This window comes from Ciconia boyciana, chromosome 3, assembly GCF_034638445.1.
Source record: "Ciconia boyciana chromosome 3, ASM3463844v1, whole genome shotgun sequence".
NCBI classification, from domain to species: Eukaryota; Metazoa; Chordata; class Aves; order Ciconiiformes; family Ciconiidae; genus Ciconia; species Ciconia boyciana.
The window spans coordinates 10,534,603-10,559,955 of NC_132936.1; the positions used below are offsets into that span (position 1 = coordinate 10,534,603).

General features: G+C 37.4%; 1 long non-coding RNA gene across 1 annotated transcript in view; it reads right to left on the minus strand.

The window, feature by feature from the left end:
- Positions 1–21,610: 21,610 nt before the first annotated feature.
- LOC140649953 (uncharacterized) overlaps positions 21,611–25,353 on the minus strand; it is a 48,605-nt gene continuing 44,862 nt past the window's right edge. Inside the window, exon 5 of the long non-coding RNA XR_012041807.1 lies at positions 21,611–21,706. This is a non-coding gene — a long non-coding RNA (uncharacterized lncRNA). The remainder of the gene's footprint in view (positions 21,707–25,353) is intronic.

Sequence of the window (25,353 nt, forward strand, 5' to 3'; positions counted from 1 at the left end):
TTATGAAGACTCAGTACTAGTCAAAGGACATATTAATTGACTAGTCCCATGCCTGGTAGAGAGTGCCAAAAGGGACTACTCACAGTAGTTAAGCACTATGGCTGATGATATTTACAGGGTCCATAACGATAGCTCAGTTCTCTGGCTATTCTCTTAATCAGGTAAGAAATACATTGAAATCAATGAAATTGCTCAGGATTAACAGTAAAGTGACTGAGTGCAGAATCAGCCCCAAGAGGAAAATTTCTTATCGTTCATTGTGCAACTAAGCAGATAAGAAAAAGCTGCTGTTTTCAAACACCTCAGACATACAACAGCCAGACACATGCACCAATGCACGTGCTGGGGAAATGAAATTAGCAAGTGGTGTAATTTGTTTTAGCATATGATCACATCTGACAGGCATGAGCTTGTCTCTGATGTGATTTCTTGTCGGTGCTGGAAAGAAGAAAAATGTGAAGCCAGTTAGGAATGTGTTCTGAATGTGATGCTCTCCTTTTTTCCCCTTTCTTTTTGCTTTCTTTCAGTAAAAACACTGGAGATGTTTAAAATCTCTAAATCATACAAGGCATATTTTTAATATCTTGTACTAGGGATAACCTTTTTAATAGTACTGGAAATCCCCATATACCATATCTAGGTGTATCCAGATGGATTGCTTCCATATGAAGACATTTTCTTTTGCCATTTTTCATTCTGTTGTATGTGTCTGTAACGTATGCTTTTTATAATGAAGGGCTACTCTTAATAACCTTGTATTTATTTTATTTTATTTTTTTTTTTAGAAAGAGCAGATGTGATGAAGTGAATGAGAGCTTTTGGTTTAATAAAGCACAGTCATCTTCCCTCAGATGTTACAATAAACCAGATAGAGCTCTAATAGAGAAAGCTCCAATGTTACTTCTGCTGTTGATAAACGGTCTGAAATTTCATTTTCTCTGCTCTGTGTATCTTGCATACATGCTTGTGTTTAACTGTTTAGAATCTGGCACTGTAACGACATGAAAGCAAAGAACTCCAGGATCTCAAAATAGCTCGTTATACAAATGATGATTCCTACCTGATAGGGAGAAGTGAAAGGTGACAAATCCTTCCCTCTCAATTAAATTCCTTTCATGAGAGTCTTTAGTACATTTCTGACTATAATGTCAGTCAAGCAATAACAGAAAACTCAGTGTCATTATGGAAAAAAGACATTAAAACCTTTTTAGGGGTGGAGAGAGGGGATATGTGAATATACTTCAAAGAGAGGGTCTTGTTTTCCTTTTATTCCCTCAGTATTTCCATGAAACCTAAGGCAATGACATCACAACAAAACAAGGTTGCCAAGATATACTATACAAAAACATGTTTTCACATGGTTACATTTTCTGCAAATTATAGTTCTTGGAGTATAAATCAGAATAATTGTTTAAATCAGAGTGACTGTTGAAACAGATTTACAGAGATCAAATCAAAAATGTAATAATTCTTGTGGTTTCACTAATGCTCAGAGCACCAAATACTTCTGAAAATTTTGGTTGTCAGTTATATATAGTGTTTACATTAACATGCTGCTTGAACAGAGAAAATATATATTTTAAGATGAAAATGTGAATCCAGGGTTACAAGAATGTTTCTGAAACAGCTAAGTCATCTTGTTTCAAGTAAAACCAGATGTTTGCTTAAAGTGAAAGGCAATCATTTCTTTTAATTATGTTCACTGGTTAGGCCACCAGGAATATCCATATGTGCACACAATGATCCGATTAAAATCAAAGACCTTACGATGGAGAAAGCAATCAACAACTGAAAGACCACCAAATGACATGCGAGGCACTGACCTGGATTCCACTACCTCCATTCACTCATTTTCACTCAGCAAGTCGAACAGGAGAGACTGCTGGAGTCCGCCGAGGTCCCCTGGGTGAGCCACCTCCCCAGACCCTGGAGGTATCTTCAGGAGCAATGGCCTCCTAAACAGTTGCTCCAAATTGATGGACCTGGACTAAACACATTTCTCAACTTTGCACAGGGTTGATACCTGCAAAAAACGTTCGGTATGCAGTAAGGAAACAGCTGCATCGCGCTTCTTTAGTCATTTCAGCCTTTAGGATATGTGATATTGTGGTGAGACTAGTGGAAGAGAGAAAAATATGGAAACTCATAAAGTGTTTTGCATGAATACTTCACCAGAAGAGAAGTGGATGGATAAATGGATCAAACAAGTGGATTTTTGTGTCCTTCTGAAAGCCTGCCTGTAGATGACATGTGACTTTGCTTAGCAGAGATCGTAAGCACAAAAGATTAGCATGAGGCTTCTTAAATAACCCATACTCTAACAGCTCTTCCTGTCCTGGATGTTTCATATGCACTTATCACCTGAATTTTTATCAGTGACTGATTGCTTTACAGCTTTACAACACTTTTCATAGTTTGAAATTTCTATTCAAAACTATGTTGCTCATGAATACAAGGCTCTATTCTTAGTCCTCCTGTGAAGAAATACCAAAAGCTCTGGCCTGTGGGAGGAGATGCACCTTCTGCTGGTTTACAGAGCAATAAACCGTCTTCTGGGAACTGGCACCTACCTCTAGTAGGACCTCCTCAGCTCCTCTGTGATCCTACCAGCAGACAAGTACAGCTCTATAACCATCTATTTCAATGACAACTATGTATTGTATATCAAAAATCTGGCATTACATTTATTTACTATATAATATACACACAATATTCACATAGTATTCACATAATATTCACATAAACACACATGCACACAAGCACCACATATATGCATGTAATACGTTACAGATGGATATAAAATAACATCATATCCTCTGATTTTTTTATAATATTCTTTCTGGAGCTGAACATTTTCTCCAGGAAGATGTGGCCAGTTAATTGCTTCTTCTGTACGTAGTTTTCAGTTGGTACTACCTCAGCTTAAAGGTACAGGACCCTTTTTTTCTGTGGCGCACATCTTATCCAGTGAGCCTACTTTTACCTTTTTCTGGAGGATACTCAATTTTCTGGTGGTCTTTTATGTCAAACAGTTTCTTTACCAGTTTATGAAAAAGAAAAGAAAAAAGAAAAGAAAAGAAAAGAAAAGAAAAGAAAAGAAAAGAAAAGAAAAGAAAAGAAAAGAAAAGAAAAGAGAAAAGAAAAGAAAAGAAAAGAAAAGAAAAGAAAAGAAAAGAAAAGAAAAGAAAAGAAAAGAAAAGAAAAGAAAAGAAAAGAAAAGAAAAGAAGAAAAGAAAAGAAAAGAAAAGAAAAGAAAAGAAAAGAAAAGAAAAGAAAAGAAAAGAAAAGAAAAGAAAAGAAAAGAAAAGAAAAGAAAAGAAAAGAAAAGAAAAGAAAAGAAAAGAAAAGAAAAGAAAAGAAAAGAAAAGAAAAGAAAAGAAAAGAAAAGAAAAGAAAAGAAAAGAAAAGAAAAGAAAAGAAAAGAAAAGAAAAGAAAAGAAAAGAAAAGAAAAGAAAAGAAAAGAAAAGAAAAGAAAAGAAAAGAAAAAAAAGAAAAGAAAAGAAAAGAAAGGAAACTTTGCTTCAGTAAAAGATGTTCTCTGGCCACATGCATTTATCAGAAAAGCTGGAATTTTCAGGCCAGACTGAATACATAATCAGGTGATAAAATGTCTTTACAAAAAACTGGATAAAACATTTGGCTCCAGTGACACCATTAGGATTTTTAATGCTAATTTCAATGAGCCCAAGAAACATCCCTTTCTACTTTTCCATGCTACTTCTGTCATGGTGGGGTAGTTTATTTTACATGTACAGTTTCTGTGCTGATGGTGTTCTCCTCTCCTGTTTGTGCATGATCTGGACTCAACTGCTGTATTGTTTTGCTTTTGTTTTCTAGTCCACTCTTTTCAGCAAAGCCTCTCACTGCAGGAGAGATCCTTTCCTTCCATCCTCACTGCTCTGCAAGACAACCTTTCCCTCACCCAAACATAAATCTTAGAGTAAGTTCAGCCTCTACATTGTCCTTTGATAAACATGTATATGTATATGTAGACACCCATCTCCATGACAATTTTATTTTGGTCTCGTGAGTCCTGTAGCTCTGTACAGTCTTTTAAATGTTCCTCTTTCACATGGCTTTACTTAACTGTCAGTGTTCTCACAGGGCCCTTAGTGCATTGCGTCCAGTCCCTTAAAGCTCCTCTCATTGTTTTGACTAATAAGCAGTTACATTAAAACTTTGGGCCAGGATATTTAGAGGGAAAAAATCATGCAGACCCTGCAAATTTAGCAGCAGACACTTGATCTTTGCTGATTAGCTTGTAGATGATGTTGCCAGCAATACCTTCTCCAAGGCATACTCCTGTCTTGAAATATAACATCTTCACCAGTTTTCAACATGAGACAGGAACCAAAACTAGTTAGCATTGGAGTGGATGACCTCCAAGTACCTCTGGCACTGCTCGATGGAAAGTAGATGGCATTAATGCTGATGTAGAAGAGCAGCAGGCAGGCTAATTTGTAACCCAGCAGGATCCCAAAATATGTCCAAAATATTATTTATGACTAAAAGTTATAAAATAGAGTTAAGGCAGATTTTATTGTTTACTTATCCAAGTCATAAAATATACAAGCACAGCAAATATAAACAACAGCAAAACAAGCTGAGCAAAGGCAAGCTTTCAGCTAGCTTAATCATCTCTAAATTCTAAATATTATCTCATGACGGGTGGCTGCTGGAGTCCACGAAGGTCTATACCAAATCCTGTTCCCTGTTCCACGCAGACCACCCCTATCGAGGATACTTCCATCCAACTGTATTATCACATATCCTGCCTTGAAACAGAAAATTTCATTTCCTCATCACCATTTGGTGAGTCTTATGCTGGAAAAGGGCCTACTGCCTACCTTTCTCTGGACCAGCTTTTGTAGATGGATTGTTCTTTTCCAGTGTCTTTGAAGGAACAGTCAAGAACATCTCGCTTCCTAACTATGCTGGTCTGGGTGAGTTTTTCTAGTCTAGTTTTTATACCCTTTCCATCACTAAACTCTAAACATTTACCAGTGGTATGTTAAGTGATACAAGCAATATCTGTTACATATACTGTGAGTTCCTGCTCATTCTCATTTATTATTCTTCTTTTCCATACTGCTTTGGAAGCAGTACATACTTCCTTCTGTACATACTTCTTTCCATACCACACCACTAAGTATCCTAGTGCTTATCTGAGAGTGGCTCAGGAAAAGGACATAAAATCAGAGGATAACATAAAAAAGGGTCACAAATTATATAAATAGAACATTTAATATATCTACGTGCCCATGCAGGGTCCATATATTCACCATGACAGACACGTGCATATCTGGTTTTAAATCCCCCAGTGACCAGGACTCTACAGCCTCTCCAGACAATTTATTCCATTCCTTGACTGTGGCTTTTTTTCCCAACATATAACAAAATAGTCCCTTGCTGCAAATTAAACTGGTTACTTCTTGTTCTATGCATCATGGCTGTGAAGAGCAGATTATTCCACTTTCCTGTATTTTAAAGACTCCTAAAAAATAAACATTTGTTTTTGAAGCCCCCTGACTATATGGGCTGGATTCAGCATATCTGGAATGACTTAATTAACAGAATCAATACCATATGACTTACTTGATCAATCTGAACCAATCATCCTCTTTCAAAAAAACATTTCTAGAACTTGCAGACAAATTGTATTTTGGATGGAAATGTCATTGTAAAATATCAGAACTTTGCAAAATGAATCTATTTTTACAACTACTTTGTGAACTTGGAAAAAGTGAGGCTTAAATGAGAAAAGTCCAATATTTGTCTTTTGCTCTCCCACTTCTGATTTCATTTAGCCAGAAATTGAACTCAGTGTTCAACAAAAGTATGTTTTTTATCAAATAATATCCAATTACTACATTTGTTAAATAAAGATTAATAATTAAGCAGCCTGAAATGCAATCACTATTATAGTTTACAGATAAGAGAAAATCATTTGAAAGGATCTTAAGTAAACTACAAAAACATGGACTAATCTTATGAACAAATGAAAATCCGTAATCCTGCTTAGGCCACGGTCTGCTGGTAATGCATTCGCAATTAAAGTACTGCGTGATTTATGGAAGTCAAAAAGGAAATTACTCAAAAACTTCTACACTGAATGCTTGTAAGTAGCTCCCACTTTCCCAAAGGACAGGACTTTAACCATAGCCATGGCTCAGCTGAGAAGATCTTTGACTTGTTTTGCAAAATGTTTACTTGACTTCTTCAACTTCATCAGTTAAATGTGCTTAGCTCAGTAAGATAACTGGCACACAAGGTTACGCAAGACTTGTAATTACAGTATCAATCGTTATAAGATATTTTGTAACAAATGGAGGAGTCTATTTTTATTCTATTTTCATATTCCTTGAGCAAAATGTTCAGACTAATTAATTTCCATTAACATCTAGAACTCAGCACACCAATAAATATAATTATGATCTCTTTCCATTTTTAAAATTTTAGACTATTTCATTCTGTTCTACTTATTAAAAGATCTATTCAGGATATGAATATTAATGACAATGATGAAAATGAAAACTTTTTTCACAAAGAATAAAAAATCCAAAGTTGTTTTAATTTTAAAATCTTTACAATAGACTACTTATACCATGTTTTTAAAAAGCCAACATTGTTTAAAGTTGCCACATTAAAACATATTGAGACTATTTTGATGGAATATGTAGGTTATAGTAAAAAAGAATTCATGGAACCTTAAGCAAAGTATTTGTGAGTTTTCTTTAGTCATGATAACACACCAGAAACCCTGATGGGACAAAATGCAGTAATGTAAGATAAGAAAAAAAGCAACTTGCAATCATGAATACAGGTTGCTCTCAACTTGTCGATCCTCCTTTGATCATGATTTTTTAAATAGGAAAGCTGGGAATGAACTACTAATTTGCTGGAATTGAGGAATAAAATGTGGTTCAATGCTTATGTCAAAGTAAGCCCCTGATTCATGCATATTCACCTGTACTTTTTGGTCTCCACTGGAGAAGAAATCCATTGTGGAGATACAAGTAGCAGAGCTGATTCACAACACTGGCAGCATTAGTCTTAGCCTGAGAGATGGAACTGATTTTAGGAGTGAAAAAATAACACTGATCTTGGGAAAAAATGCAAATAAAAATACAGGATTCTATGACACTTCCTGAGCTAAAAAAATGAGAAGTCATAGAATCATAGAATCATAGAATGGTTTGGGTTGGAAGGGACCTTAAAGATCATCTAGTTCCAACCCCCCTGCCATGGGCAGGGATACCTTCCACTAGATCAGGTTGCTCAAAGCCCCATCCAGCCTGGCCTTAAACACTTCCAGGGATGGGGCATCCACAACTTCTCTAGGCAACCTGTTCCAGTGCCTCACCATCCTTATAGTGAAGAATTTCTTCCTTAGATCTAATCTAAATCTACCCTCTTTCAGTTTAAAGCCATTACCCCTTGTCCTATCACTACATGCCCTTGTAAAAAGTCCCTCTCTAGCTCTCCTATAGGTCCCTTTCAGGTACTGGAAGGCTGCAATAAGGTCTCTCTGGAGCCTTCTCTTCTCTAGACTGAACAACCCCAACTCTCTCAGCCTGTCTTCATAGATCATCCTCCACTAAGTCTTTTCCTGCTTATTGGTAAGTGCAGTTACGCATTTTAAGGACTGCTGTAACTGATGGCGGTCATTCAGCTGGGATCTGAAATGGTTGCACTTTTAAACTTCATCAGTACAGTGAACATACAGGATCCACGAATTATTAGTACTTACAGTCTATTTGATCTTCACAATGCTATTGGGAAAATTGAGTACTAACAAATAACAAATGCATTTGAAAATCAACAAAAAGTTGATTTTCAACATGAGATTTACCGCATGAGATTCTAATTCATCTTTCCTTTTAAAAGCTGTAAACATCAGGTTGCTGGCTCTGCTCTGTGACCTGCAGATGGCTTTCGGCTAGCACCTGGAGAAGGAGAGCCAGTGAGGAGCTGCAGAACCCAGCTGCAGCTGGGAAGGGACTGGAAGGACAGGCTGTCCTTAATGGTCCTCTCTAATTACCAAGTGAGCCAAGAGATGGTGAGACCCCAGTTCTGTAAATGCAGACAGAGACCTGCAGGCAGAATTTTGTCAGCTGCAACCTTCCAGTCCTTTGATGCTACTCCATGAGACCACTTCCATGTTGCAGCCAAGAAATGATCACAGTATCATATCAACATACCCAAGAGAACTTGAAGAAGCTGTGCACATTCTGATTGCAGCCTGGCAGTAGCAGTCCAGGCTATATATACCCTGGTGGACTTAAGATGTGGGGGTGGGAGGTAAAGGGAAGAAGCTGAAGGAAGCAGTCCTCCACACACTCCCCATCCCTCCAAGCAGTAGCTCCAGAAACAGCCTGGAATTTGGGTGAGAAGACAAGATGTCTGTTGGTGGAATTGCCACCATCACTATCACAGTTGCATCTGCCCTGGACTTGAAAAGAGCAGCATTATAATACATTTGAAGGAATTTCTGGCATTTCTCACTTTAAGGGATGAAGATCCTGCTTAGGATATGGGATGTGAGTGCAGGGAAGGGTTTTATTTGGCCTGTAGTCATGTTATTTTGTCATATATCCCAGCTTGCCAATAAATTTAATCTTGTTCACAAAATTCAACCACACTTGTCAGCAGAACAGACAATTCACACATATTAAGCTCCTAAAAGATTTGGGAAATAGACTACCAGATTAAGGAAAGACCACAGGTTAGCACCCCTGCTGTCAGAAAAGCTGCTGCGTCTGCACGGCGGCATTACTAGACACCAGAGAAGCCATTCAGAAAGACTTCCCCCAAAGCAAGGCTCAGTCAGGTCTGGTCTTCATGGGAACAATTTGCATTTTGGTTTTGTTTATTGGTTGCTTGCTCAGGGTCTTCTGAGGGAGCTGGATGCTTACATTGTTTCTCACTTATGGTGAAATACTTTTTCTGAATACAAGATCTTGAAGAAATGTCCCAGTTTTTCTGGGAAACAACTTTCTGGATGGTGGTAGAATTATCACATCCAGTTGACTGGTATTATTTTGTCACCAACACACACATACTTTGTCCCCCAACAAGTCTGTCTGGAGTAAATAAGAAACAACACTTTGTTTTAAGGGAAACAAAGGAGAAATCCCATTTTCCTTTGTGTACCATGCATTTATATCTTAAGTTCTCTCAGATTTACAGCTTAAATTTTAAAAAATTCAACTTAATAAAGTTGCACTTTTTTTTCTTTTTAAGCTCGCAAAACTCTACATGTAGAACTAAAATCACCATGAAACACAGCCCTAGGAGAAATAATATGCAGTAGGTTTCTATAATCTGTCCAACCCTATTTATGTCAGAAAATTTCCATTTCTACAATTGAGTTAGAAATTGGCATTATATATTTTATAAATTTCAGAAGACTGAAAATGAGGATTTGAAGACAGAATATTAGACCATTTCGCACCAAAGGATTTCTGAAGGATGCATGTTCTGCTGGATGCATGTTCCGCTGAATGTCTGTGTACAGCATTTCTTATCCAAACAATGTACATGGAGCCTTTTGTCAAGTTCTTCAGTCCTTCTGGAATTCTTACAATTTCCTGAAAGGTAAACATTTTTTTCCCAAAGGAAGTAGCTAACTTGCAACAAACTCACTGTTCGACAAAAGCAAGTTGTGAAGTCAGATAGTAGATCATACATACTGGATGAATTCTCTTTCCATTATTTCTGCTTTGTTGTGATGTCTTTTTAGATGAGTTACACTTATGATCAGAAAAGTCTGTAAAAAATTCTGTTCTAATGTTGATTTCATTCTAAGCATTATGTTATAAATATCAACACATTACAAGACCAGATTACTTAAATTCCTAAGCTTTAAACATAAAAATTTGTCATACATTTTGAAAGAAATACAAGCAGTTCCTTGTCATCAAAAGTATTTCTCCATTACTTTCATTTTCATCTTTCCTGACTTACTTATACATTCCTAGTCTAATAACCAATTAATACACAAAGGTAATTTCTAACAGCTTGAAACCAGCTTAGGAGGTTTTCCTTTGCAGAAAATATACCAGTTTATGCATTGTCAAATTATGGAACATAGTCATTCAGCATTTCTATGTAATTAAATTTACAGAATATTTCCTTTAATTACATAATTTTGGAAATCTTTTGGAACATGAGAAAAAATAATTAATTTTATTATCTCTCTTTTTAGGCCCAGGATGTTTCTTCTACAGTGCATTTTGTTGTATTGTGCAATATATGAAAAGTGCAACTTGCTGGAAACAGTGTTCTGTCTCATTTTGCACTGTATGCATACAAGCTGGCATTTCACAAAATTAACAGGCTGCAAATGGCAATAGAGTGTCAAAGTTTAAATTATTTATTTATTTATTTATTTATTTACGTTTCACATTTCCAGGTATTCTTAGGTGTCTTGAAAATAATTATACAGGCTCTGATTCTTCCATTATAGTAGTAGTAGATGTTTATCTCAATTTCTGGATATCTCTGTGGATATCTCTGTGGTTTGAGGCATACACAACTGTATGAAAAAAATAGGCCCTTCCAACCATGTCCGTAGGTGTCCTTACAACTGAAAGAGAAGCACATTACTGGGAATACAAGAAGATTTTATCCTACCAGGATGCTCTGCTAGCTTTCTGCAAGTCCCAGGCAATACATACGACTCTGTCACAAGGAGGTGATCTACAAGAGTGACCTTGGATAACAACACAGCACACCTCTATTGCTTCCACAACGATGGGGACTGGGTATTTCTTAACAAAAGTTTCAGCGGGGAGGGAGGGAGGGGTTCCCCTTAAAGGTTATGCTAGAATAATTGTTACAGTCCATTTCGTTTCATGCTTTCTTACACCTAACAGCCCAATATGCACATCTGATTCACTTCTGTGTAGACCGCTTAATAAAAGCCTTACAGCAGTTTTTACTGCTACATGCAACATCATCTCCCATTTCCTTCTGGAAAGAGCAGCCTCTTTCTTTCAGGAACTCACTGATAAAACATTATGACCCCAACAGTGACCCTGAGCTATATCCCCAACAGATATTTCAACCCATTAAAATCCATAAATAATACTTAGATGCAAACTTGAGTCATTATCACTCCTTCTGCTCTTTACTTCCAGTCTTATGTGGTCTCTGGGCTCAGATTCTGTGACACAAGCAGATGGTTTTAGTCATTTAGATAAGTGTATGGAATAAAATAATTGTAAATATTGAAGAACTGAGTATATAAGTAAATCAAGCTGCAATTATTTTAGACAGAATTATTCTGGAACTATATTCAAGCTTATCTTTTGATATTCCAGAGGCAGTGGAATTAATGTCTGCATAAGGTATGTGAAGGATACTAAAATCAAATCCTTTGATTTTAAAGTATCCTGCAGCCCTGATTTATGCATGCAAGTATTTACAAATTGTTAAAACCCAACTCTTTATCTTCTTTCTGAAAAAAAAGGACTTATTTTAGGTGAGTTTTCAGTAACTGATTTACTCTTTCGTGCTCTTCTTTGACTCCATCTCATTGTTCTTCATAGATCTTTGCACTGTGGACATCAAAATAAGGCTCCAGGGGCGTTTGTACCAAATTTGAAGAGCTATTGATGACTGAATGCTTCCCTTTTATATATTCAAATATCACATTCACCTTTGTATCCATTAGTCCATATGGGGAGTCTGTTTGCAGCTGTTTATCCACCATGATTTTTCATCCTTTTTAAAGATATGACCTTCTTTTTCACCTGATAATGATTCTCTGCTTAAAATTATTTATTGGGATCTATTGCTTAGGCAGACTACATCTATTTAATGTCTTATGTTGATTCCACACCCTTTCCATCTCTTAATGAAAGAACATCAACAAAAATTAGAATATATAACACTGACCTTTTTCTCTTATCATCAGTGTAATATGTTGCTGTAATGTTATTGCTACGTCGAAGTATTTTAACATCTATTTTCATAAGCAAATGCTGGTTGTCTTTAATTAAATTCTTTATATTTATTATGAATGACGTTGACTAATATATAGTCCATGCTTTTGTCTGAAATCAGCATCCCCCTGACAATCCTATAATCACCAGCATCACCATATTATTCCTTTTACGTATAGCCACATATAAACTATGGTGTTTCAAAAGTCTTGAAATAGTCACTGAAAATGAACACTATTGATTCTAAAATCTTCCTTGGGCAGCTATTTTAAAACTCTCAAATGGAAAAAATCTGGATCTAATGCTCATCGTTATTTAAGAGCTTAGATTATTACTAGATAATAATATTTTTATATAATGTAAATGTATTATCTACCTTTTTCTTTTAATTGGGAACAAAAATATTTATTAAACACAGATGTATTTTTCTGCATTGTTATTTACTGTTCTGAAAATGGATCAATAACCCTGTCCATTTTCTCTTTTTTCCCCAAAAAGTGTTTTCTTCATATTGCCCTTAACACTTAAAGCCAGATTTCCTTTTCACAGTGTCAGTTTTTCTACAGCTTCCAACATAAAAAAACGCAACAAAACCCACATTATAAATTGGTTTTTTTGCTACACCTGTTATAGATATAGGTATTGTTACTGATGCTTTCATTGGTAAGCATTTTGGTTCTCTTAAACAAGCTTTTCAGTTGTGGGATTACACTGTTTAGGGTTTGAAGTAAAGAGTTTTTAATTACCATTCACATTTTTCTGATTAAATTTTTCCTCCCAGATGATTTGATTTGTAATTGTTTTCAGCTTTGTGAAACTGATCCTTTGAAAGCACAAAGGGGATGCATACACGCAGCCGCAGGCACACACATGCTACAGACATTAATACATGCGTGTGTGTGTGTGTGTGAGTATTTAGGCGTGCGTGCGGGTGTGTGTCTGTGTACACATGGTACAGCCTTGCACAGATGGTTAGGATTTTATTATGTTTATACAAAGCAACTATAATCAAGTCACAAACACTTGAGCTGAACCACAAGTACTGGGAAATTCTTCTACTAACTTGATGTCTAACGCAGGGTTGTCCTGCGCTGTATGCAACGCTTTCTGACTTAGACAGTCAACATGTACAATACTTTGAAATTCTCAGGACATTCAGTACTGGCAGCATGCAGCTGCCAGCCAGCATTTCCCAGCCTCCTGAAGTCCCCCAAAAGAAATCCTTCATCCTTCCCCAGGCACTGAAGATCAGTGCTGCTTATTTGATTTGGTGGTAGTGACGAATACTGACAATAATTTAGAAATAACTTAAGATCACAATATGAATAGCAGCACAGCAGAATATAAATGCAAATTACAGATCTCTCCATTATTGAATTATAATCACGTTAATACTAAATAAGATGGTTAGAAAATATTGAAGAGGCAGAGATTCAGAAGTTACTCAGAAGCAGGTGATTTCCATGGGCAGAGATCAAAAAGCCAATCTGATCAAATCCGACCAAAAGTTATACATTCTGTGGTTTCAGATAAAATAATTTCATATTAGAAATTAGAAATAAATATATCTGTCTTATACAGATAGGGGCAATTTAGCATTAGTGGTATCTGATTTTCTATATGTAATGAAATAAAAGTTTTTATCTTTGATGAATTTGTAAGAGAAGGGTTGGGCTCATTGCTACTGTTTATTTTGGCATTGTTTCTACAGCCATACATAAGGGTAGCTCAGCACTTACCCAAGATCTGTTTTGAAACCCAGGGAGAGGTTGCATTAAACAGGATTCGGTGTCATTTTAGGCACTGAGTTATGTCCTACCTGGCCTCCACCTGACTCTGCAGAAGGGAGCAGAGTTTCCTGAAGTCCTGACACCTACCTCCCAGCTCCACTCAGATATCTTGGATACTTTGAGGTACCTCAAATGCCCCTGGGAGCCCACATTTAGGCAACAGAATCCCACTCGTAGCCTCTAACTTTAGGTTGGGTGGGCAGGCTTTCTTTCTTAACAGGTTGGCCATCTGCTAAGAATTTTCAAAGTAAAATGTAAGTTTCACATTTAAACATTTAATCTCTTTTTTTTAAATTTGTGTTCACTCTCTTTTGTTATTGATATGCTCATGTATTTTATACACTTCATACTAGTGCCATATATGAATTCATATCTTATCTGTATTGTACTGATCTTCATTTTCTTAGCAGTTCTTGTGTTTCATATTTTAAGTAAAACTCTGATCTTAGTGTTTCTGATGCAAAAATCTGCATCGTTCTCAGTTCAGATCTGGAGGCAGGGGTGCCAGCATTTCTAGCTTTCCTTCCTTCCCTTCTTCTATCAACTCAGTGCCTCCTAACTGGGTACACTGTGATGTTCCCAAGAACTTCACAAGTTCTCCTTCTGCAGTGATGCACGTCCGAAGTACATCCTTCTTTCTCCACCAAAAGTAATCAAATGCTTCATTAAAATGCAAGAACCTTGCAAAGGTTGGAAGTGGGTTGGACAGGACAAGATATTCAACTCTCCATCCCATGCAAGAGCAGGGTATTTTCCACATTGCCTACACTGAGACATGACAACCAGGGAGCACCTTCAGCAATGTCTCTTTCTTCCAGACTCTTGCTGCTTGTGCTCAGAACGTGCGCACGTGTGCCCTTTTCCTGGAGCTATGCAGAACACTGCTTGATGCTCCTGATGCTTTCAATTTCACAAACCTAATTTCTTATATCTATCTATCTATCTATCTATCTATCTATCTATCTATCTAATTTGGTTGCCTGGTCTTCTTTCTTGAATAATAAATAATAATGAGTAATGATGAATAATGATAATAATAAATAATAAATTATCCAAAATCTATCACACCCTCTTTAATGCTTAATTGTCAAAATACTTTTCAACCCCTCATTAGTCTCTGCAGTGTAACCAGTACTGGTCCTCCCAAAATAGAAATCTTTTCATTCTGCAGAGCCAAGAAGGGGAATTGAGGACCACAACTGCTCATCAGAGGAACTACATACATGTCTTTTTATCAGAGCCTGTTGCGATAAGAGAAGGGGTAATGGTTTTAAACTAGAAGAGGGTAGATTCAGACTAGATATAAGGAAGAAATTTTTTACAATGAGGGTGGTGAAACACTGGCCAAGGTTGCCCAGGGAGGTGGTAGATGCCCCATCCCTGGAAACATTCAAGGTCAGGTTGGACGGGGCTCTGAGCAACCTGATCTAGTGGAAGATGCCCCTGCCCATGGCAGGGGGGTTGGACTAGATGACCCTTAAAGGTCCCTTCCAACCCAAACTATTCTATGATTCTATGTTGGACGAGCTTTTAGCCCACTGTGATTTTGAAATAAAATGTTTATTTAATGGATCTTTTTTTAATAGATGTTTGCTCAGAGGCAAATGTACCCATGTTAAATATACATCTGCAGCATAATCTTCTTAGTGAGGGGCCAGGTAAAAATTAGTAGATTCATTTAAATGTGCTGTCTTGGGATCACTCAATAGTCATCAGAAAAAGATGAAGGCATCTCCAGGGAGGGTTCATTCCACTCATTTCAGGATGGAATTAAACAAGTTTCTGATGTGTCTATTTCCCTACAGGGAGCATGTAGCTGTATATGTCAGACACTCAGCATTTAGACAGCTGAAGTTAACTGAAAAGAATCCCACCCTAAACATTAAAGTGAGAAATCCCCTTTTCTATTTATCATTATAAATGACCATTAAAAAAAAAATATATCTAGCCTCTGCCTTTGTTAAGAGCTTGATTTACAACAGCCCTTAGGACATTATCTACTGATTATGATGACAGATTAATCAAGCAAAGTGTGTTAACAAAATTTATGGCACACCATATCACATCTCCAATGTTAGGAAAATGGAGAAAAGAATAGTATGCCTCAATCTTCTATTTGAACACAGTTTTCATTTGGGTTCTTCTGATGCTCTAATGTTTATAAAACCAAATAATAAAACAGGATGTATTTACCATAATGATTATGTAGCAGCTCGCATAGTGGTTAAAATTAATGTTCTCATTAACTGTGTCAAAGATCAAGCTATTACGTATAAGCATTCAGATGCAGTGATGACAGGCACAGTATATGATCTCAAATGGACCTGTACTGGTTGGGTCAGTGCATACACTGATGTCTTGAACCATAACTCGAGCTTCTGGGACCTGCCAATACACAAGCAGAACTTGTTACCATCAGTAGTAAATGAGAAGGGACACTCAGCCAGCTAATATCTCCACAGGGAACTACCACACCTTTCTTGAAAGCAAAACCATCTGAAAGCTCCCAGTCTCTGAAGATGAGCTTTATCAGAACACAAAACATTAAACTGGGAAAAGACATTTAATTAAAAAAGTTCAAAATAAATCTTACCCTAAACCCATTGTATCCTAACGTGGCAAGTTTTTTCTCCCATCTTGCTCTCTATCTGTTCAGCTTTTTCCTGGTTTGAATAAACCCTACCCATTGCTTTGGGAAAGGCTCCTTCTTTCTTAAACTTGCCTGTGTATTTGTTCCCGGCTCCTCTTTGTAGTCACCCCTGTGCCCTAAACATATAGGCTTGCCTGTCCCATCACGTACTGCAGAACGTCTCCCTGGCAAGCATCCCAGCTGACCTCCAGGGAAGCCTAATTTCGCTCTCCCTTGGGGACACAGACTGCAGCAACCTCAGCAAAGCAAACGGGCTGCCCTCCTAGCAGAGCAAAATGTTAACACGTGGAGAAAAGTTTGAGCAAGCAAATTTTTGTAGCACCAACACTAACATGCACAAGTTGTGAAACTCAGGCAGTGCCTCACTGCACCTGAGATCCCATGGGACACTCTCAGCAGCTTCTCTTTTACGTGAGCAGAATTTGTACCTACATTTCCACTGTTATGCTGTGCACAACACAATGCTCCTCTCGTATTAAATACCAGCTTGCTCCTCGTCTTCTCAGAAGGACAGGTTAGCACCGTACATGAATCAAAGACAGGAACTGGCTGCAGAAGGACAGGCTATGTGCCTAGATCTAAACATCTGCACCTGTAATCCTCTGCCTTTCTCTGTTTCATCTCCCAGGGGTGCTTTAGGCCTTATTTCTTGGTCCACGTTAGCTATTATCTGTCTCTCCAAAGTGCTTCTCTCCGTAAATTGATAGGGTGAGGATAGCTACTGTGTTCTAGAGTGACCTTTCCCTTAAAGGACTCATCAGAAATTCTAAAAGTCAATAAAAGCACAGTGATTTTGATTAAACTCTCATTGGATAACACATTTCTGCTTGTTTTCTAGAAAGAGAGCACCACGTTACAAAAGCATGGAATAAGTGACTGCTCCAAGTGTGCTCCATCCTAGTCTTCAAGGGTATTTGAATAGCTACAAAACCCGATATCCTTCTCAGGGATCTAAATCGGAGGGTAATATCAGTCATGGTTTTGCCACTGAACTACTCTGTGATCTTGTGCAATTAATTTCACTCTCTGGGCCTGTTTCCAACCTTTTCTTTCCTTCTTCTTTTTGTCTGCTTATCTATACATCTGGCTTTTGATTTGTGTTTGAGCAGTGCTTGGTACCTTTTGGCCCTGATGCTGGGTGGGGCTCCTATGAGCTACTGTAGTATTATCATCCTCATCATCCTCAGCCACGCATGCTGGTTTTTGACCGCGTGTCCCACAATATGCCTGAACATCCATGTGGATTCTGTGAAAGGAGTTAGACATGGCCCTGACATACATGAACATTACTCCCCCTGAAATCTCTGGGAGTTCTGTGTACATCTGAGGGCAGAGTTCGGGCCATAAAGTTTAAGTACAAGCATCTGGGCACAATTTTCTCCAATGAGCAGGATTCCAAGTTGCTGTAACATCTGCTGTGGGAACTATAAGTACTTTATATTAATGTTTTACACTGTGTTAGCTATAATCACCTTTTTAATGGGAAAAAATGCAGTCATCTCCACCTGGTGATTCCAGTGATGCAGACACCTGTCTGCTAGGAATTGGACTGAGACCATCAATGCATTTCACACAAGCAATTGAAGGGCTATGAGATGGTAACGGCCTTAGGTTATAATTTGCAAGTGACCCATGCGTGCTGGGTTTTTTCCAGCAGAACATCATTTTCAGATAAGCTCTTTTTTCTCTGTAGGGATTCGGCTAGTTCTATCACTTCATATTTTTGCAAACTGTTTGGCTAAGAGAAAACAAACACATTCACACATAGGAAAGGAAAGAATCCTTTAGCAGTGCTGTTTGTACAGAAATCAGAACAATGCTGTAGAATCTATTATGATTCTTTTAATCTGTTTCCTACTTATATATATAAGTAAATATATAGCTACTAATGATGGCTTAATGTTTTCCAATAACATCAGTAGTCCTCTTAGCTTTTTGTGGTTTCTTGATGTTCGTTGTCAACCTCATTATGCACATGGTCCTGATTAAGGAGAAGCACTTGGCTATATTTTATACGTAAAGCTAATTTTTCTCATCTATCTAATTAAAAGAATAGTGAAAAGAAGCATAGTCACACAGCCCACACTCAGGTGTATGTTGCCATTTGTAGACTATTATCAATACTTGAGTCAGTCAGATTAAAAGAAGCTGGAATAAATCTGCACTGTCACTTTTTAACTACAGTTGTAAAATGTCGGTATAATAAAAGATATGCTGTAGTTGAACTATAGATGGTGTTATAACGAGCTAGGTATGTACTCGGAAACATTTCACCTAAAAATAAATCCTGCAAGAATCTTTCTGTTCGAGGAGGAATATTTTACCTCTCCTGCTCCTATGCTTACTTTTGTTCCAAAACCACCCAAAAGGCATTACTTTCCGCTGCATTCTTTAATTAGTTCTTACTGCCTGGCCTGTGAAAAATGAGTTGAAGTAAAATTTAGTGGTAAAATTTTCCCATAGTTTCCCGTTTTTAATGTGATACTCTGTTAATAACCAGCATACCATTCCCTATGAAAAGGAAGAATATATTTAGGAAAACTGATGGGGATTCAGTCTATTTCAGTACCAAAGTAAATCAAGCCCTAGAGCCCTATCTGATACAGTACCAGGCCATACCCTGGTCTGGTGTCAGCATCAAGAGAAGGGGTTTCTGAACTTACAAAGACAGCTGTATGGATATATGCATGCATTATACATATAAACAGAATCTGTAAGATGCAATGTGTACATAAATCCCAGCATCCTATTAAAAAGCCACACAGGCATCTTTTTACTACCAGTAAAGGAGAAACCACTGAGCAACTTTCATCTCCCCTGAATGAACCCCAGTATGAACCTCCTGGAGATAAAATCACCTTCGCTCAGAAGAATGGTGCATAAGGGTGTGCCACACATCTGCAAAACCCCAGGGAGAAACCTCTCTCTTCCTCTGCAGCTGTGACTCTCAGGTCACAGCACCTACATGCACTTTTGCCTTCTTGGATGAACATGAATTAATTATTGGAGCTTTTTAATCATGCACCGTGTGTTTGCTAAGTTGTAAAACCAAGCGACAGAAGTACTTCTAATACTTGCCTCTGAGTCAGGGGTTAGTAGGCAAGATACCAATATAGCTGAAAAAGGTTGGTTTGCTAAAGCCAACTTAAAGTCAATATGGGAGTATAATTTTCCTCTACTTGTGATTTTCTTCCCGCTGATTCCAGCTCCAAGCATTGAGATGGACTGATGAATGCATGTTTTTACTGGATAAGCAGGTAGGGAAGTCACAGACAAAAAAATTCCACAGAACCTTTATTTTTACCATACTTAAGTTGTTGCTAAGGAGTAGATTTTCTTCCATGCAAAATAAAATGAAATTGAATAGATTGAAATTCTCCAGCTTAAACTGCATGTTATTAACACTGGCTAAGAAAAGTCCTAATTTTCTGGCATGTTCAAACAGTATGCCTTCAAAAGGAAAAATTAATAACTTGCTTCTTACCACAAGAATGGACCATAAGTGGTATTGCCAGTCAACAGCTTTAAGCTCTTCAGTTGTCTGGATGTGGATGGCCTATGAGAATCTTTCTGGATTCACCAACGTTGCGGGAACCTTCCACTTACACTTGGCTTGGGAAGTGTGAATTCTTATTTTGCAAAGAGCCTGGGGATCTTGCCAAAGCTAATATTCTGGGGTCCATATGTGTTAAGTGATTGGCAATTCTGGAATATGGCATCAGGGAGTCAAATGGGGGAAGCCTCTCAGAGACACTGCAGCCAAGGAAGGGAATTTGGATTTTCTAAAAATAACTTCAAAGCGGAGAAATAGCCAAGAACAGATCATCTGAATTTTGGAAAAATTTGACAAGAAAACTTTTGTCCAGGCTATGTGCATCTCAAGCTGTCTTGGGGGTTGCTTTTTACAGCAATTTTCTGTGTTGCTCTAAGTGACATGCATTTTCCTTAACATTGACTGTGTAAAATGAAATGTCACTGCACTCAGAAATGTGACCTCTGAGACCACAATAATACACATTTTTTACTAAACCTTTTCTACATCTGTTGGAATGACTATATGCCAGCTAGTGCAAGAATCCTGACAATGATAAAGCACCAAATATGTACAGATGGTAGTTGCCCATTCATAACATATCAAGAATGCAAATCATTGTTGTGTACTTTCTAATGTTTTAACAGAATCTGGTTAGCACTGAAAAAAAAAAATCTTTTTTTTTTCCATATTTGTCCACCAAAGCTCTAGAAGTTATCTCATACATAATTCTAGGGCTTATAGTTGGAAACACATATTCCTAACCTCACTCTTTCTGAAGTGATGCTCCCATTGATGTGAATGCATGCAGTGATGGGTAGGTTTCTAAGCATTATTAAACACGTATTCTAAAATATCTTTGAGACATTAATATAGTTGACTTTATAGAAGTGGCCAAAATTAGGATAAATTAATCCAGCCTACAGCATACATATAACAGCTCTGATGAATATCCTCAAAATATGACTTAAATGATTCCATTTCATTTACATAGCAGTTAATTTAATCACACATAATAATATGCAGACTATTTTCAATGAAGCTTGATAACAATATCCACTATAGAGACCACTGCTTTCCTGGCTTCCAGGAAAGGTGAACTGGTCTTAGAAAAACACTAACAAAACATTAACACTGTCTCTGGGATCATTCCATGAAATTATTTTGATCTCTCTTTGTTTAGTGTATGGATTTTAGTACATTGCTGTATCACTCTGCTAAATCAAAATCCCATGTAACGTCATAAATCTTCAGATAAGTAAAACTGGTATTAAACATTAACACTACACATGTAGAATATCTAAAAGAACCTAGTCAGAACATACTGGACTTTGACACTTCTTCAATATACATTTGATAGTTCAGTGCTAGAAAAAAACAATTAGGATTGAAGTTTCAGTTTGCTTGATCTGTGGTGACTGTTTCGAGTGCAAAGTAAATATCCCAGTGGTTCTTCATGACTGCAGCTGTCTTAACAACCGATGTCCTCTATGTAATATACAATGGCATTTGTTTTGCAAGGTTTGACATACATAATTCCATTAAAACGTATGGCTTCATCAAGCAAAATCATGTCTCTCTCCTTAGTTAACCCCCTCTCCAGAAGTGAAGAAAACTTCTACTAAGGAAAGAGTGGGTGATTTTTAAGAGAAGTTGATGTAAACATGGTAACAAGAGGAAGGGCCGGCAAGCAGATGGTCTTCTGACTTCTCATTTTAGAGCTACTGTAGCAGGTGTTGAAAAAGCCTTCCATCCTCCTGATGTAAAAATCTGGGGAAAACAGCCCTTTAGGAGAACCACAGAAAAGAGTAATGACTGTATATTCTGTCATCTATCAGTGGGAAACATTCAAAAATGCAATTTCTTTCATGGAACTGATTAATATTTCAAACAAATGTGTACCACACAAAGGAGATGTGGCTGTTCACAGTGGCTATAAATTACTGCAGATTACTCCAGAGAAAGGTCTGGGAAATGAACACCACTTTTCACAAGGGCCAGGATGTTGGCATGAAAATAATTTGTATTTACATTCTAGCATTTTCATAACATCAGATCAAGCCATTTCAGAGTAAGTGTTCTTCTGATTTTGTTGGATTGCAGCCTTTTGTGTTTTCCTTGGAGGCCTCCCTGCCACTCACCACAATACAAGTGCATGTACGAACACGCACACACAGACACACAGAGCTAGGCAAAAGCAAAAGCACATTGCATCCAGTTGTTAGAGAACATGTAGAATTATCTGTCATGCAATAGCTATGGATATTCAAATAAAGACAATTAATTTCAGTTAATTCCTTTCTTCCTTCTGTTTTTATATTTTCTTGGGAAAAGGGGAAGAATGCAAAGAGGTTAAGGAAAGACAGAATATGTTCAGAGCTATAATCCAAAGAGGAGTTCTCCCTTACTGATTTTTTTCAAGTCTAAAAACCAACTGAGATTCTAAATTTCTCCTCTCTTTCTTCTGCAAAACACTACTTTATGGTCATCACCCCCCTTTCTGAGATCTAACATACACTCATGAGGTCAGCTGGCTGGAGAGAAGACACAGTTCCTTCATTTTATTGACTCCATAAATAGTCAAATAAGAATGATTGTGCTCAAGTTTCAGGGAACATCTAGTTCACACCAGACAGGCTCAGTGGATTAACATTATAAATCACATCCTTTACTCTTCTTCATCACAGTATTTCTATGGTTAATCTTGTAATTTGAATATCTATCTCTACCAGAACTGAATATCTGAATAGGAAGGATGCTGTTCATCTAACAGTTTAAATGACTGACACCAATTTTATTAGTATTCATTTAAATCAGTTACAAAAGTATAAAATCATAGTATTCTGTACTTATTCCAGTCACTGGGTTTCACTTACTTCTGCTCATCAGATTTTCAGAAATAATTTCAGATTTTGAAAGGGTCTGGTTTTGCATATCCAATTTGAAAAACTCGGGTTTTTATTTTGTGGACATGTTCATGTATTTGCTGCTTTTGTTAACTGCAATTGAATTACAGCTGACTGAGGCCTCAACAACAAACATTTTTTTTTTTAATTAATTAGATTAAATGAATTTAAACTAAGTGAATCTGAGGCATCAAAAATTAGTAGTCATGTCTAAAGCCTTTTAGAAACAAGCACCATACTCCTCAGAACTAGTATTTCTTTTACTTTGCTCTACAGAGAAGAATAGAACACACAAACTAAAAATAATGACTCATTGGAATTGTCTTAGTATGAATCATGAGCATTTTATATGAAAAGAGTGGAATTACATGAGTGTAGATATATCTGGTGTAAATAAAGGGAAAAAAGTCCAAATAAGTAAGAAAATATATGCCTTTCTGCACTTAGAAACCTCAAGTACTAATAATCTGTGAGGGAGAAGAAAAGTTATCTAATAAATAATTTTGGTTGGAAAGAACGTCTGGAGATCTCTAATCCAAAGAGAATCCCCTGCTCAAAGTAGGGTCAACTTAGATCAGGCTGCTCAGGTCCTTGTCCAGTCAAGCTTTGAGTATCCCCAAGGTTGGAGGTTGGACAATCTGATCCAGTGTTTGGCCACCCCATGGTGAAAAACTGTTTCCCAATATTGGAAAATTGGAATTTGGAAATTCCAATTTTGAATTTTGAAAATTGGAATTTGGAAATTGGAAAGTTGGAATTTCCTGTGGTTTTTCACCTCAGAACTTAATCACTACGTCTGGCCCTGCCTTCTCTATACTATCGCATTAGGTAGCTGTAGGCAGCAGAAGGACCCTGGTTCCCCTTCACTGGACTTGCTCCAGTATGTCCATGTCTTTCTTGTACTGGGGAGCCCAGAACTGGATGCAGCACTCCAGATGTTGTGACACAAATGCCAGATAGAAGGGAATAGTCACTAAATTAAAAGCTACTCTGTCTTTTCCTTTTCTACAAGACTGTTCAGAGAAGAACAAAGAAATGATAAGAAATTGACTTCTAGGAAAGCAAAGTCAGGTGAAGAATGAACACGATAGTAGGGTAAAAAATAGTTGAAGGATATAAGCAATGGAGGAGAAATACTAATTTAGGAATTTATAATGTGGGATATATTTGAAAAAGTTGTTATTTAAGATGGTCATCTGCAAGAACAGATTGTTGGGATTAAATGGTCTAGAAGTCTCCAGCTTAATATAAGGGAAGGTTCATCCCTTAGCACAGCAAAATAAATGAGACAATAAAGACTAGATCCAGTGCTTTCTGAAGACTGGAAAAAATACATCAGAAATAACGGGATTAGAACTGCAAGAAAGAAATATTCTCAGTCCTGAGATGAACTGGCATATCACAACTCAGCATGTATCCTTACAGCTAAATATTCAAACCCTACCCCTTTTGGTGGCTTTATCATACACCCAACTGTGAATGGCTCCTGGCCTGCAGCAACCCCAAACTGTCTGGGACTGTCTGGGAAAATGCTATCTAGCCCAGAACTGTGTGAACAACTTAACAATATGGGTGATTGCACGCCAGTGCTTGAGCCCATGTCCTGGATCTGTTTGGTCTGCTAATGTAGCCAAAGAATTCTGTGCAGCATCTCAAGAATCCCTTTCCCTACCTTTCCCAGGTGTTTAAACCCAGAAACACTTAGTAACAGAGTTTAATGAATATAAGTCATGAAGACCTCAAAGTAAAAAATCAAAATCTATGTCCCACAAATAATCAATTTCTGTCCTTCTGCCAGGAAGAGTAAATACATAAATCAATAAATAAACCAGAACGTTCCAAAGATCTACAAATCAGTATTTTATTGGACGAAGCAGAAAAATGTGTTTCAGTGAGGCAAAGACTGTATTAGTAACAGTCCTTATCTTCCATCAGAGAACAGCTAGCTGGAGCGTCCCTGAAGGAGAGAGAGGCATCTATGTGGCAGCCAAAGTCCAAAACATCTTCAGCTGTATGGGGGGAAGACAGCATCTTTAACTCCAGTCTGGGCCCAACCAGCAATCTGTGAAGTTGCGTCATCTACTTCCTGCGCAATGCACCACTTGCCATAAGAACAGATGTACTGGGTCAGATCAAAGGTCTGTCTAGTTCAAAATCTTTTCTCTGACAGTGGCCAGTAGCAAAAATGTTAATAAATAGGAACTGGCGAAAATCAAAAGCAGGGATCTGAACAGCCATGAACTTTGAAATCCAAATCCTCAGTCAGGTCCTAAATTATTCAGAGAGTTTCTATCCCTAAAACAGGTCCAGTCAATCCCCTCCCACCACCGCAAACTCTATCTGAAGGCACTGAATTTGGTGTGTGTCAGTGGGTGTGAGTGGAAAGAGGCAGGAAGCAAAGAGATGAATTCCACAGCTTGAACTCCATGCTTTGTAATAAACATTGCTTTTAAAACATTGTGGAATTGGCCCAAGAGTGTTGAATCGTTCTGCTGCTTGTTTCAATAATCTATTAAAGACATACAT